The sequence below is a fragment of the Topomyia yanbarensis genome, chromosome 3 (assembly GCF_030247195.1).
Source record: "Topomyia yanbarensis strain Yona2022 chromosome 3, ASM3024719v1, whole genome shotgun sequence".
NCBI lineage: Eukaryota > Metazoa > Arthropoda > Insecta > Diptera > Culicidae > Topomyia > Topomyia yanbarensis.
In genome coordinates, this window is record NC_080672.1 from 344145065 (window position 1) to 344162339 (window position 17275).

At 37.7% G+C, this 17275-nt stretch overlaps 1 protein-coding gene across 11 annotated transcripts in view; it reads right to left on the reverse strand.

Moving 5' to 3' along the window:
- The window catches only part of LOC131690758 (collagen alpha-1(XVIII) chain), a 1092580-nt gene that overhangs the window by 691521 nt on the left and 383784 nt on the right, over positions 1–17275 (reverse strand). The gene's annotated exons all lie outside the window — the stretch shown is intronic.

Below are 17275 nucleotides of genomic sequence, written 5' to 3' on the forward strand. Positions count from 1 at the left end.
TGCTATCGTCAAGGTCTTGTTCTATTGATCTTATTTCCTTAATTCAAAATGTTGTGGAAGTATATACTTTTTTGTCATTGGCATGAAAAATTAATTATTTATTATTTTTAAACAAAATTTTGAAACTCGGAAAAAATCATAATTTAGTTTTCGATAAATAACGAATAAAAGATCAAACACAGAAGTATATTTTTTTCTTTTTTCCGCAAAAAAAATCTCAAATATTGCTTGATTTTCCGCCGAAGCCAGGAGAAGGTCCCCTTAATGTATAAAAGAGCTTTTACTTGGTGTAATCCAGGTGCGATTGAGAGGAATTTGTTGCTCTCACGATGTGTTAACTTAACTTAACGGAAGGACGACGTTTCATTAGACTCCATAGACTTCAATAGGTCTCACGAAGCTGGAGGTTTTGAAAGGTATAAGATTTAGGTTTCGCTCCAAGCAAACGATGCGACCAGTAAAGTATAGGTTATTATGTAGTTGTCTAGTTAATCTCCGAGTACACGATCACTGGAAGAAGAAAAGGTTTTGTTTAGTTTTTGAGGTGTTTTTTTTAAACTCTGGGTAGCCAGCTACCGAGAGTATCCTATGGTTTCTAAACGAAGGCAACTTAAACTCCAGTAAACCAACCGTGGGAGTATTGACAAGATAAGCAAATTTTATCTGCGTAATTTATCGGATCACTGTTTTTGGCAACAGGATTTATAATATGATATTGTGAGTTTGTCTTTCGAAGAGTTACAACACTGGAGATCCCGGCCGTGGAATGGTCCTTATTATTGATTCACAAAAGTTTTGTTGATGATTGTGTGCGTCCAGTTACATCATGGAGTGCCGAGGGTTTTTCAGTGCCAGATTGGGTTTCGTTTTTTTTTAATTGTTCGATTTTTTTTGGTAGATCGTGTGTCGTTCGAATGGCTGGAGCCTTTTGGAGGGCATTCTGATCATGAGAGATGCCGCATCAAAATTGCGGGTGAGATGCCGCACTCGATGGCGGAGGATACGTAGCTGGAATGTGTTTTTTTCACCTCGAAATGTCATTAAATGATCATTTGCGTCAGGTGTAGATTGTTTATAAGGTAAATCCACAAACTAACGGACCCAACACAGTGACATATAGGAATGTGGTTTTATTTATCTATATGTTTGAGCGGGCGATATGTATCTGAGTATTAGTTACTTCGGTTTGTTCTTTAAGGTTTCAGGCACTAATTTTAGTAAATTTCGTTGAGTTGATGCTTTTTAGAATGAATCTTTCAAGAGCGGGCCAAGGTTATAGTGCATTGTTGGAGGAAGCAACCGGAAACTGCTTTTAAGGAACTCCTACCAATATGTCGCTCGTACAGACATATAGATGGATAGTGCCCTTAATTGGGTTGCTCCAACTTGACCGTTACACGGGGTTGCGGGAGAAGAATACTTCTAAAATGTTGAATAATAGGGTGTTTCTAGAAATGGTGTTGCCCCCTTAAGAGGGATGAAGGTACTGGCCGGTTTATAGGTGTAATCGACCTTCATGAAACACGGCTGAAGACCCCTAATCACAGGAACATCAACGATGGCTAGAAGTGCTTTTGTTCACCATTTTTCAGTTTGTGACCATGATGCGGCGTGACTTTTTTTTGAAAGAGTGTTCATGGAAATTTGATGAGTTTTTTCATGAAAAGAAGCCATTTGACAGTTTTTTGGAGACTTGTCGCAATTGATAGGGTTGATCAAATATTGAGTGGTTTGCTTTGATGCGGGATCGATTTTGGGAGGTGTGCGGCATCTCTCCCCAAATTACCCTATTCGTACCAAATGGTTTTATAACCAATGAAATGTCTCGCAACTTTTTTTTAATCCTTCTTTTTTAATTTGGACTCAGTGTAGGCCTACTCAATCTAACCGAGCAACTTGCTATATCTTTGTTTGTGTGACAATTGATATTTTATTGCATAAATTGTTTATGATTATTGACATTTTTATTTTATTCGTTTGTTTATTGTATGTGGAAGCTATTTTCGTGCGCGTCGTTTTTTGTTGTTTTAGAGGTTGTACATATCTTGTACGTGGTTTTGGGTGTTCGTTGATTTGAGGGCGCTGTGGGAGAGTTTTGTTGGTGTCTGTTGAACGAACTATGGAACTGATTCGCGGGGTATTTGATGTGCACAGGAAATGCGCATTAGGGTGGGGCATTGTTATATGGAAAAACGTAATCATAGCCACATCAACCGAGCACAGCACTTTTTTGGTTCCTTTTGGGGTCCCAAACAACTGTGCAAAATTTGGGGTCGATTGGTGTTGACCCGGCGTAGCGCATTGCGTTTGAAATTTGTATGGAGATTAGTATGGGAAAACCTACATTTTTGCATTTTTAATTCTACAGACTACAATTATTCCTGTAGTGTGCCAACAAATAGATAGAAGTATAGTCCAGGGTATGCTGAACAACTTTGCCGAAGGATGTATGGTGTTAGAATATCTCTAAGCCAAGTTATAGCTGTTCAAAGTTCGATACATCGAATTAAATGCCAAAAATCATTTTTATTGCCAACACTGCCGGTGTATCAATGGTATTTCATATAGCATTCTAAAATAACATTATATATTTTAGTGTTACCACATTGTTATGTTTGAATGAATTATTCAAAAGCCTTAGATCAATTTCATGAGCGTAGGTAGTTGAGCAATAGGGCGTAGTGAGGGGTGAGGGGGGATAAGGGAATACTTTAATATGTAGAAATTCGAACTGAAATGTTGTCGAGTTGGAATGTTCAGATGAATTATTTCAAAACAATTACACAATGTCCTACGCATAATAGTAACGATGAAATAAAACATACTGTATCCCTTTGCCTTGACTTTTATCAATAGAAGTTACGTTACAGACTGAATCAACTGATGCCGAGTTGATATGTCAGAGGATTGCATTGATTATATTTAAGTTTAATAGACACTATGATTTGATGGGATGCTCATTTCGATGCTGTTCGATCACCTGAAGCAAAAATTGTTGTAGGGATCTGGTGGATTTCATGTTGAAATCCAGAAATTAGCTTCACGCCTCGTGATCGAACAGCATAGAAATGAGCATGCTATCAAATCATAATGCGTATTAAACCGAAATATAATCCTCTGACATATCAACTCGACATCAGTTGATTCAGTCTGTAACGTAACTTCTATTGATAAAAGTCAAGGCAAAAGGATACAGTATGTTTTATTTCAACGTTACTATTATGCGTAGGATATTGTGTAAATGTTTTGAAATAATTCGTCTGAACATTCCAACTCGACAACATTTCAGTTCGAATTTCTACCTATTAAAGTCCCCCCCCCCTCTCACCCCTCACTACGCCCTATTGCTCAACTACCTACGCTCATGAAATTGAGGCTTTTGAATAATTCATTCAAACATAACAATGTGGTAACACTAAAATATATAATGTTATTTTAGAATGCTATATGAAATACCATTGATACACCGGCAGTGTTGGCAATAAAAATGATTTTTGGCATTTAATTCGATGTATCGAACTTTGAACAGCTATAACTTGGCTTAGAGATATTCTAACACCATACATCCTTCGGCAAAGTTGTTCAGCATACCCTGGACTATACTTCTATCTATTTGTTGGCACACTACAGGAATAATTGTAGTCTGTAGAATTAAAAATGCAAAAATGTAGGTTTTCCCATACTAATCTCCATACAAATTTCAAACGCAATGCGCTACGCCGGGTCAACACCAATCGACCCCAAATTTTGCACAGTTGTTTGGGACCCCAAAAGGAACCAAAAAAGTGCTGTGCTGAAAAAACGATCATTTTGCCCCACCCTAATGCGCATGATCTTGATTGAGTGAAATGATGACTGTTGAATAAGCATAATAATATTAAAGCTCAATTCTTTTGTCAAGGGGCAAATAAGGAGTCGTTTTATTTCTTTCATTCTGGGCTTTTTCTGGTTTTAGCATACGGTGGTTTTAAATTAGTGAATTAGTTTCTAGTTCGTTCTATAGTCTTGTATTAGTTATTAGTATAAAAACACGCACTCGTCATCGGTGGTATTCGGCATAAAAATTCGGTCAATTCAGGTACTAGGTCCTTATTTTGTACCGCTCAAAATTTACTACAGTTAGCATAACACGCACGAATAATAATAAAAGAAGAGTCTACATCTTATCGAACCATTTATGGATAAATAAATAAATACATAATTGTCATTTAATTTATTATAATAATAAATACCAAAGGTTACACACGATAAATAATGCTTGTCTTACGAACCCTTCAAGGTATTATCATATCTTTTTGGATAAATGACTCAAGGCAGTAAAGGTAATCGCTTGTCATTGTATCGTATTGTTCTTGGAATGACATGTTTCGCCGGAATGCATAAGCATGGAATAATAAAGTCGTTCGCGTCGTGATCGTGATTCAATTAAACACAAGCAACACTCCCGAGGGTCAGCTGTCCAGAGCAATAAACACATGATAACAGTTCTGAGAGTGACATAAATCGCATCACTTATCAAGGTGAATCCAGATTTTATCTAACTCTTTACCCCATCCTACTAACAAAAACTCCTTCCCGTAGCAAACGTGGAGATGCAGAGGTATACACGGTCTCCATAACAACGTTTGTTACACTAACATTCCTTTCCTTCCCCGATGACTGTAAGGACGTGCCCGGCGCCGTTATTGACATTTCAAAGAATAGGACTCTCGAAACGTGCACATTGAGGATGGGTAGCTACTCCCAGGCCTCATCCATTGATTCTCTGTGCAATTTCGCTTGTTCTGGTCAATCACGGAGTAGCAACTACGAATTGTGTGGTCATCATGCTCATGCTCATGCTCATGCTCACTGTTTTTGGCAACAGGATTTGGACAGGTTTTGGTATTACTTCTCTACGATACTTTCGTTAGCTTGAAAAACACAGAATGATAACACGGAATATAGAAAAATCGTTATGATAGCGCGAAATGTCAAAAATCAAGGAAAACATTTCCTATTCTTTATGTCAGATTGCTTTGAAATACGCGTATACAAGTGATATTATGCCCATTCATGCCCATATTGTTTGTGGATATCAATATTTTTAACTGCTATAACTTTTGATTGAGGCAAGATTTGCTCACAAAAATAAATAAGGCTAATAAATTTGACTATTGCCTTTCCTTTGAGTATTAACAGTTTCAAGGATCCGCTCTAGAACTGAAGTTATTGCAATTAGTCTGATTGGATTCCAATGGAGCAGTGCTGCCAGGGACAGTTTACGTTGACGACGAAAAAAATATTTTTTCATATATCTTCGTTATGTTGCAATATTAGTGAAAACTGATAGAACTTATTAGTTTGGACTGTCTTTGGCTACGTTTTCCACGCAATTGGACTATTGTAAATGTTCTAGGAGAATTGTATTGAGTATTGGAAGGTAAAAATTGAGCAGCTTCTAGCACTGCGAATCATCTATCTTTATGAAAAAAGGCTTTTCGTGTTTTTTGACCCCAGCGTTTTCAAGAAAAAATAGTTTTGAAATCCTACATGCACGAGAAAAAAGTTGGACGTGAAAGGGTTAACGATCAGTGAAGGAAATGCAAGGTATTGCTAAACTGATACACGGGATTGTTAGCAGTAACGGAACTTGAAATTAGATTCGGAAATGCATTTTGCATTTTCAGTATCTACCGACCCTGGATCATCAACACCAGTCAGACTAGAATCGTATTGGGACTGATCTCAGATCAACTTTCATATTTACGGTAGGATTTTCACGCCTAGATTCGTTCGCACTCTCTCATTCTGCTGCTACCGGCATAAGGCTGATAGCACCCAGTCGTTGCCGGTCCAAGGGCCAAATGTCATCAATAGACTTAGACTTGCGTTTAGGCAAGAAATATGAGAACAGTTATCTCCCGTTGTTTGACCTCACGACAGTATCGTTATTCAGAGTTTGTAAGTGCAAGGAAAAAGTCATTCATTTTAGTTCGCGTACCTCCGACGTTCTGATAGTAAACAGTTAAATATTGAGAAGATGGTTGGTTAACATGGGGACGGCGCCGGTGGTTGAGTGGTAAGCGTAGCCGCCACTCATTCCAGTTGGCCTGGGTTCAATTCCAACCGAGGTCGTTGAAATTTTTCTGAGGTGAAAAAATCTATGGTCACGTCTTCCTTCGGAAGGGATGTAAAGCGGTTGGTCCCTGGTCCATGAGTTGATGGATCGACATTCTAGTCCAGATAGTAGAGCCATACTACTAACAAATTCCTCCTCCCGTGATACTTGTGGAGTGCGCAGTAGTAATACGGCCTCTAGCAAAAGCAAGTATCGGACTAACTTTTCTTCCCTTTCCTTCCGCGATCTACGTTCGGGCCTGACCGGCGCCGGTATTAATCAAAAAGCACTTTAGGATTACCAAGAGTTGTACATTGATGTTATGCTACTCCCAAACATAATTATCTAATGATTCCCTGTGCAACTTCAGGTAGTCCAGATCAATAATGAAGTAGCAGCCAGGGGTGGTCGTACAAGCTCAAGCTCAAGCTCTAGAAGACGGTGCTCGGTGGCAATATTACTAACGGCTGATACTAATACTACTAATTTTCAGGCAGTAGACTGGTGCTCGTACGTTGTAGCGTCAATGCAGTTGGCGAAGTAGTAATGCAATGGTAGCTCGCAGTCACACTACTGGTTGATTATGAGCCGTTTCGCCGTTTGATACTATTGTGTCCGCAGTGAGAGTCGCTGGCTTCCGTAAAAAACCCTTTCTCCGGTGTTAATGCACGAACTCTCGAAAAGCCACATGGATGCTGTCCTTGTCTGCTCACGTAAGTCAGACATAATTCGAACCTTGTAGGAAATAAAGTTGCAACTTCTAGGTTTGACAACCTTTACTTTCTACGCTTTCCAGTTTGGTCGCTACAAGTGGCTTTGGCTGAAATAGGTGATCAAATTTCGGGTTTTTGGGCGCTATGCATAGTAATTATACATGCTTTGAAAATTTAATGTAAAATGTAAAAAAATGTAAAAAAATTTCCAACTGATTAGCGCAAACATAATATAATTCCGTTCAATACAATGACAGCTACTAAACTTCAAAAACTTTCTCTCCTATTTTTTCCGAAAATCTTAGAAGTGGCTCTATATTGAAAAGTTAGTCGTAGTCATGAATGCACGACAAAAGAATTTGAAAAGCATGAATCAGATTTTGAAATTTTTCGCGGATTCGCTATTCGAAAAAACTATGATTTGGCAAGGAATCTGTTCCTTTGACAAGAAAACTAGTGTTTTGTGACAGATAACACTATGAATTCGGAACGAAGAATTCGTGGAATCAGCAGGCCACGATTGTGACTGAAGAAGGTGTGCACCGGATGAAGAGCGACATCAACAGAAAAATGCGTAGATTCCTTCGAAATAACGATCATTTGTTCCAGTTTTTCTCGCTAAATAACATTTTATTACCATTGTTTTATCCTTAGAAAATTATTTGATTGAAAGAATGGTAAAGCAAACACACGCATTTGAATGTACAACATTTCTAAGGAATCGAGCCTTTATTGTTGGTTGCAGGCTGAACAGACATATGCATGATATGCCTACTATGGAAGAAAAAGAAGCTTATAGTGAAAAAGAACACCAATTTCAAACTATGGTTGGTTGCCATGAAAATCGATGTCCTCCGACCACAGCTGCAGATTCCCTAGCAGATCAACAAGTTACCGCCCAAGTTATCTACCGAAACAAGAAACTTACATAAAACTTTTGTCTCGAAAGCTGTTTGAAATCCAATTTGACACGCGCTGCATCGTCCATCAGGATGCGTCCGCTTGATTTGGTCAGCATCCGTTCATACAATTTTCTCACCCACATTTTCGCCATACTTTTTCGCTTTACGATTCGGCTCTAAAATCTTTCCGAATGCGCATTATTCGAACTGTGCAGTTTGTTGACCACAACATCGCCTTCATTACACCTTCTGGGAAGCAAACGTTCTTTGAAATGTTTCTGAACTTTACAGTCGATGGTTGGGTTATTTGCAATTATTTTGCAATCCTCGTACCGGACAATGTCATGATTTCATTACTTTTAGACAAAATTTATTCGTTAATTGTTCCATCGCGTCACAGTTCGAGAATACATCAATCTTGCATAAGGTTTCAAGATAAAAGCTTTGTGAATGGATTGCTGCCAAAAGCTTCTATAACCGACCACTTCACCGATAAAAAAAAAACAGCGCACCGATTCTAAATATGCAGAGTTGAATCCAAATAAGAAGAAAACGCAGAACGCTCGATATATTACCAGTCTTTTTTCAACATTTGCAAATAATTTTAATTTAAAAAATCATAACTGGAACTTTGTCCATATTATTCATAACCACCCAAAACAGTTACAAAGTGGCATAACAGAGTCTCAGTTTCATTTTCATAACCACAACTCGTTTCTTTAAGGGATTAGTGTTCCCAGCGATTGGAGTGAAAGTTACTAGTATAAATTTATCCTAGAAAAATGAAAAATTAACATGTTAGGAGAAATTCAGATTAAATAGAACACTGTTGAAAATTGAATTCGCGCCAAATCCGCGCGATGGCTGATATAGAGAACATACAACGCTCCAAATCCGAAAAAATCATGAAATCTGCGCAACCGTAACAGCCTTGCACTTTATGACCATAAACGTCAGATGAAATACCTGGTAAAAAAGGGCCAAATCCGTTCACAAATTCATGAACAAAAAACCACGATTTCGTGAACTGACCGATTTACGAAAATTGTGACCAAGTTCCTAAAATCATGAATTGGAAACCTCATATTCATGAACCTATTTGTTTGTTCAAAAACCTAGTTCCCCCCAAGACGTTATATTCCAATATTTGGTTGGGTTACTGAGATTGTTCTCTGGGCTTGTTTGGTTTTTGTTATGATTTTTGTTTACAATGTGGGGATACATTGGATTGTATAAACCGTATTAACTAAAAGAGCCGATATTTAAGCGAAGTTCACGATTTCAGAAATTTAGTCATGAGTTTCGTAATTTATATTCACTTTATCGTGATATTTTATTCACGAGTTTTGTATCAGATTTTACTGGCAGAGAAGTATGATTTATGTTCACGGTTTCAGGATGTTAGTCACGATTTCCGTAATTTCTATACCTCTTATCGTGACATTTTGCTCACAAGTAGAGCAACTTGTGCTCATGACTTCCGGGTCTAAGACGTGATTTTTGATATTTTGGTTACGATTGGTGAGATTTATGTGCATAATTTCAGGATCTTAGTCACAATTTTCGTAATTTATATGCACATTATCGTGATACTTTATTCTTGAGCCCACTTTCGAATTTGATACGTGCAGTCATTTGACTCATGTTCATGATATCAGCAGATATTCGTAATTTCTCTTCGTCTTATCGTGATGTGCTATTTTCTAATTACTATACGTGACAATGTGAACTGAATCATAAAGGTGTGACTGATCCGCGATATTTTGTTTTAAAAAGTCAATCACGAATACGATTGGTGGTTGTATAATGTATTTTTTTTGCTCAGCGCAGTTTTCGTTTTCGGTCCGGACATCACATTGAATGAACTTTATCAAATGAATGACGATGTTCAAGGTCCTAAGAGTTTTCTAATATCTGCTGCTCTCACTTATTACCAGTAGCTAGCATGGAGTTGTGAAATAGTTTACATGAACATTTCATTACCATGTGTAGAGTTGCACGAAATGGAAAATGATCAAGATATCTTCTAAATGTTACAAGCAGTCAAAATAGATCGTGATTCATGTATTAAGAATCATGAACCTGTTCATAAATTTTTGAATAATATTTTATGATTTTGTGAACTATTTGACAAGCGTGAATGATCAGTCGTGATTATTATATTAGGAATTATGAACGAGTTCACGAATACATGAACAATATTTTATAATTTTCAAGTAACCAATTTGCTTCCACGAATTTCTCAGTTTTACTCATCAGAGAACCCTCGAAAGTTGGCATACCTCGTGGAGCAATGGGGAGCTAGGAAGGTGGCTACATTCGATAGTCCCTAAGGTATCGACGAAACCTTGGTTCAAGGGTATGGATGTGGGTCGTGACTTCATTCGTGTGATGTCCTGACTCATGGCAAACCATAATACGCTGGATGCACATCTCCGGCGTATTGGGTTCGTGGAAAGTGGTATCTGCGCTTGTGGCAACGGCTATCACGATATCGAGCACATTGTCTGGGCGTGCACCGAGTACAGTTTCGCCAGGTTTCGGCTTATGGACACCCTCCGGGCTCGAGGAAGACCACCCAACGTCCCGGTTCGAGATGTGCTGGCAAGCCGAGATGTCCTCTATATGTCCCTTATATACACCTTCGTAAAAATCATCAATATAAAAATTTAACTGCCCCTTCTAATTTCCTATCATTCTAAGAAACGCTCTCTTCCACCTGTACCATACACCTACGAAGGTTTGATGGGACTCCAAGGCGACACAAAAAATCTCTGTTGAATGAGCCAACAAACACGGGACCTACGAACATCTCACGCGCAACTCGAACTCTTTCTGATCCGCATTTGAGCCGTCTGGAGGAACTTCTGCCGACTCGAGGAAGAACACCCGGCCTCCCTGTACATAATTCTTCTTGATGAAGGCCACCCGAGCCTACATCCCGATGCCTGAAATGGAAAGTTAATAACTTTCTTCCCTGCCATCTTTGTCCACCCACCCTCCCCTGACTCTTATACCCAGCAGTATCACCCCTTACCCCAAATTGCTCTCCAAAGCATTTAGCTCTTTCTGTCTCTTCTAGTTCTAACTATTATATTATATATTCTCATTGAAAATGACCAGCTCCATTACCACAAAAACAATTCTAATTAATCTCCCCAAATCAAAATTAAATCACGCCCTCTAGTTATTCCTAGTTTCAAGATAAATATAAAAATTGTCCCCCTTAGTTAAAAATGATTTGCTTCAAAAATCTCCCTGCTAAAAATGTCAAACCATATTGCCATAAAAACTAAATGACCCCCCTAATCTTACGAAAATTATACTATTCCCTTGTGCATATGTATAGCTATAAATTCTCCTTAGTTTAATTAAAAAAAAAATCAATATGTAATCCCCTAGTTTTAAGTAATTTGAAATGTAAAACAAACCAAGATTGGCACTTTTAAGCTAACACAAACCTGCCTTATCAAATAAACAAATTGAATAAAAAAATATGATTTTTAACTATTTTACGGGCACGAATGGTATTGTGACTAATATACTAGGAATCATGAACCAGTTCACGAATAATATTTTATGATTTTACGAACTCCTTTATGAACACGAATGGTCCTTCGTGACTACCCAAGTAACAAATCTAGTTTTAGAAAACAGTACAGGAGCAATCTAGGTTTTAAGAAATGCTTCAAGAGCGCCATGAAACCTCAATTGTTACTTGGATAATTCGCTGGGAGTCATGAATTAGTTCACGTATACATGAACAATATTTTTCGATTTTGTGAACAATTTTACAACCACAACCATGTAATAAATCATGAATCAGTTCACGTCGTATAGTCGGACTCTGAATATTGCTCCTATATCTTTGAATAAAAGCACAAGTTCACTTTTGATTCTACGAATAATATTCATAAAGTCGTGAATGGAAACGGAAGCCGTAACTGAAGTTCACAAAACAAAAACAAATATCTCCACCAATAAAAGCATTATTATGTAGGCATCAGGGTTGCCAAATTCACAGATTTTTCTGTAATGTCACAAATTTGTTGAACAATTTTTCGTCACAGATTCTTTTTCACAGATGCAGATTTTTTGCATTTTTTATGAAAATTTCACAGATTTTTGGAAATATTACAATTTTTAAAGATTTTTTGGAAATTTCTCACAGATATTCACAGATTTTTTTATTTTTTATTAGACATCACAGATGGTAAAATATTTTTTAACCGAAACACAGGTTTCACTAAGGCATCCCTGGTAGGCGTTACTGACGGGAAATTAGACATAAAGGGCGAACACGAAATTATTGCGACACCGAAAATGTCATGCCAATTTTCTTATAATGTTTAAAATTAAACCAAAATTTTAGGGTAGTTTTATACATATATTTACTTCAAAAATCAAAAGAAAAGTTAATCGATGGAGCCTTGAGTGTAAAATTGGACGCATTTTCGCTTGATGCCCTCCATCAAAGTCTTTACAGTGTCATCCGGTACCAGTTTCTCAGTTTTTTTCCCATTTTCTTAACATGTCCTTCGTCGTCTTCTTGCTCTTCCGAAGTTCCCGCTTCATCATTGTCCAGTACTGCTCCACCGGGCGCAGCTCCGGACAGTTTGGCGGATTCATATCCTTTGGAACAAAATGGACAGAATTGGCCTCATACCACTCCAGGACACTTTCAGAATAGTGGCATGATGCCAAATCTGGTCAAAATAGCGGAGCTTCGTCGTGCTGCTGCAAGAACGGCAAAAGGCGCTTCTCGAGGCACTCAGATTTGTAGATCTCGCCATTTACTGTGCCCTTTGTCACGAAAGGCTCACTGCTCAGTCCGCAAGAGCAGATGGCCTGCCAAATGAGATATCTGGAGGCGAACTTCGACATTTTCTTCTTCTTAAATTTGTCGTCCACATAGAACTTGCTCTTGCCGGTGAAAAACTCCAACCCCGGAATTTGCTTAAAATCGGTTTTTATATACGTTTCGTCGTCCATCACACAGCAGCCATATTTTGTCAGCATCTTCTCGTAGAGCTTCCGTGCCCGAGTTTTAGCCGTCGATTGTTGCCGCTCATCGCGGTTTAGGAAGTTCTGTACCTTGTACGTATGTAGTCCAGCTCTCTTCTTTGCATTCTGGACGTAGCTCTGCGACATGCCGATCTTTTTAGCCAAATCACGGCTTGAGACGATGGGATTTGCTTTAATCATCCGCTTCACCTTTCCCTCCGTCTTTTTGTTCTCCGGTCCCGGTTTTCTTCCAGCTCCTTTGCCGTGGTCCAACGTCAACCGCTCCTGGAACCGCTTCAACACTCTGGAGACGGTTGAATGGTGAATGTTCAACATTTTTCCCAACTGCCGGTGCGACAGGTCAGGAAATTTCATATGTTTGGAATGAATTTGTTCTCTCGACTCGCGTTGGTTCACCTCCATTTTCGTTTAATCGAAAAACACGACTTCGAGTTTGACAGCATGTAAACAATACACATCAATGAGAAAGTGTGCAAAATTTGGTTGATGTTTACCCAATGGTAAAAAAGTTATGCCCTGTTGAATGTGTCGCAATAATTTCGTGTTCGCCCTTTAATTATAAAACACATTATTTATTCGTGAAATATTTCATAAAGCCATTAAATATCGCCGGTCGTTCTCATTTCCATTAAATCAAGATTCAGCTTCATGACGATTATTTAAGTTTGTAGTACAGGAGATATACAGATTGACATGATGCTAACCAAAGATTTGGATATAACGCCGTGATTTTTTCCCGCAACAAATTTTGCGAAAACGGTGATTATTATTCATGATTTTGGTCACGAATTTCGCGAACGATTCACTTCACGAAATTGTGATGTTTATTCATGAATTTATAAACAAATTGTTTTCCATGTAGATCTGAACTTAAGACATATGAAAGCAACCGCACCGGAATATTTAACAAAACATGCCAGAGATATAGCATAGATCCAAATCATTAAACAAAACATTTCAAAGCAAAAACCAGCATCCCTATCGAGGCGGCCACTTAAAGTCACCAGCATAGACAAACTTGCTAGCAATAAAATTTATATTTCAATTTAGCGCACTGCCATAAAAATGTTGAATAAGGGTGAACTTGTTGGGTGTTGCCATCCGACCCAGTGAATGAGTGAGTGAGTAAGAGCAGAGTCCGGCAGTGAAATTCGGCAAAATATGCCTCAATGCTCGCCGCCTGTAAACGAAACTAGCGCAGCAGCTGGCATGTCTCTTGCTTCGGCACCAGGCTGGTGAGCGGCGGCTTCACTTTGAGGCCAAACTACTAGTCGAGAGTTATGCAAAAGAAACCTATGTCAAGGCCATGCGGCCCCATACCTTCCTTGCCGCCTCCTTCCCGAGACACGAGTTCCGCGCGAAACTGCTGCCTAAATAATTTGTAGCCGAGGTGGTCGTGCGGCTTTGGGGTTTTCAATTCACTTTAGTAATATTTAAATTTTATCGGAAGACGCTTTCTAGCTGGTTGAGCTCATTACATTAGTGGATGGACAACGGAGATACGGGAAGCGTGAGCATCATATTTCGGGTTTACTTTTTATTAGCTTATCTGATGATTCATAATGAATTTGAAGATGGGTCACGAGGAATGGAACTCGCGTTGGCTAGTAATAAATTAACACTAGACGGTGGTGCTGGCGCTAGCAAAAATTCTAAGCTGGGAAGGCGTGTTCTGCTTCGGTTTTTATTACTGATTAAATTTATGGCAGCATACGTTGGCTCATTTGCGTGAACCAATCTTGAAAAGGGGTAATAAAACGTTTGGCCTGGCCAAGAATAATTGGCCCCACTTGAGGAATGTTGCAGTGGACAGATTCGACCATCTAGAATTTAGGTATTATGAAATATTGCGTGGTTACAGAAGGATTTGCTATTCATTGGAATGTAGATTTTTTATTACGTCCCATGTCATGGGATGATGTGTTGTCTAGGAAATTGTCCAAATAGTAGCTGATCCTAAATATTTAATCAGCAAACAACACAGTGTTCTTAACAACTAATAAAATGGTTTTGAGTACATTGTAGATGGAAGATCGTTCTCACTTCGTTTATTTTATTGCATTTTGATAGCCGAACAATTGGTTGTGGCGTAAGAAATTAAACGCTTGGTTCGTGTCATTCGTTACTGAATTAGAACAGTATTGATTCGATGCTAGCAGTTATTTTTATGGTAGCAGTTATTACTATTTCAAATCTAACATTTTACAGTTTTACCGATAAAGCAAATTATGTTAATTTTGTAGTGTGACACCACTGAAGTGGAGTAAAGCCATGTCAAGTGATCCTCGAATTTTTCGCAAAATCACCGATCTTCATGAAATATATTTTATTGTATAGGGATTATGGTGATTAGCTTTTGGTATAAATATTTCGTTAAAATTCCTTTTTTTCTTTAAGATATTAACCCTTAAACTTTAATGCATGATAAAATTATAAATTTTATATCTCAAAAACTACTGAAGATAATTCAATGAATTTTTGCACACTTATGGAATGATATTTGCACTATCTTATAAAAATATTTTTACTTTATAATTGTGTGAATAACGGTACTTTGCATCTATTTAAAATTTTCAATTGTATTTTTTCTTGTGTTCTTCACGCTAAAAATTTTCAAAACGTATATCAAATTATGCGGCAATCTTTCACCTTCAATAATCTGTATTGATAATTTTTCATTTTTGTTCCTATCGAGAGTTATGGAGGTTTTTGTAACAGTGCGCTCTTCCAACGCACGGCCCACTTTGATGCAACACGCGAGAACGTACATATTGGCAACGCCGCACGTCGCAACGTCCTAATGCGCATCGCTTTGAAGGAGCGTATCTCATGTTCAAAATTGACATCTCTGAGATTAAAGCAAAAAGGCAAGCCTTTCTTTATGGACAATTGAAAGTGATGTTTTCTGAGTAATTTGCATGCTCTTTAGCGTTATTGTATTGTTCAGGAGAAATTTAATTTTCTGTCACTCAATACTTCGGACAAGCGCGCTCGGATGTTGCCAGCCGATGAGCAAAGTTGAGCAGTGGGCATGTTTTAACCTACGTTGACATATTTTTCGCAAATTGACATACTTCACCACGTTTTATTTTCAGTTGGTTCTGTCTGAGAGGTAGCACGGTATATTGCGAAACTTTTCTTAAATCCACATAGCGACTTTTCAGCCATGCGCCATCGGGTCGTGCGGTAAATTCCGCGCTCATTTAATTTGCATCAGTTCGAGTGAGAAAACGTTTTGACGTTTGTTTTTGTTTCGATCGCACTTGGGTGTTTCCCATATAGAGACAACTCGACGAAATGCTATATTGCTCAAAAAAAATTCGATTGTTTTATGTTATAAATATGGGTTGATCACACGAATGATGTATTCCGTTAAAAAAATTTCATGAATATGTTCGTCGTATCTTGTTTATATGGCATCCATGTGGAGTGATAAATTTATAAATTATATTGGTCAACACATGTATAGCATATGTCGTAATGGGCGCAAAAAATACAACGAAAATAAATATGGACATGAAAAAAAAATTTTCGTTAAATTTTCAATTTTACATCCTATGTTTATAGTGATGGGATCCTCTATAACGCGTTTAAAATATAGGAAAATTTACACGTTTAATTTTTCTTCTTATAGTGTTTGCCGAAGTAATGGAACTGGAATATTAGATGACTCAACACTGTCAACAGGTACATGCGGAAAACTGTAACGATGATTTTGAAATAAAGATCGTTGATGATAAATTGAAATTTGACAAAAATAAATAATATCTTACCAGAACTTGGAGAACCACTAATTAACAGAATTAACAGAAGCAATAGTAATAAAAAACCCCAACATCGATGCGATTGAACAACGGATTTTATGTAAACTTTTTTCAAAAGACACATCGTTGTTTAAAGGTAATATCACTTGGTGAAAATAAAAACGTGAAATAAAATGCTGTTGTCATAAAATTTTCATTTTCATATATTAATGTTGTAGACTAATAATGAATTAGGATATAACGTAGATGTATTTTGACTAACAAAAGTGTTTTTAAAGATATTAGTTGTTAGTAGCGTTAAATTGTAATAATAAAAAATATATTAAACAACTATAATTTTTGTTGTGCACTTTGGTCAAAAAAATTTAACGCATCTCAAAATATCCAGAAAAAAATCACCTTCGATAATCCGTATTGAAAAGTTTGCCCTTTTGCGCTAATCGAGAGATGTGGTTTCTGTTAGTCATGCGATGCGCACTTCCCACGCGATGTGCATTCTGACGTAGCGACGTGCGGCGTTGCCAATATGAACGTTCTCGCGGGCTGCATCAAAGTGGGTCGTGCGTTGAAAGAGCGCACTGTTACAAAATCCTCCATAACTCTCGATAGGAACAAAAATGAAAAAATATCAATACAGATTATTGAAGGTGAAAGATTGCCGCATAATTTGACATACGTTTTGAAAATTTTTAGCGTGAAGAACACAAGAAAAAATACAATTGAAAATTTTAAATAGATGCAAAGTACCGTTATTCACACAATTATAAAGTA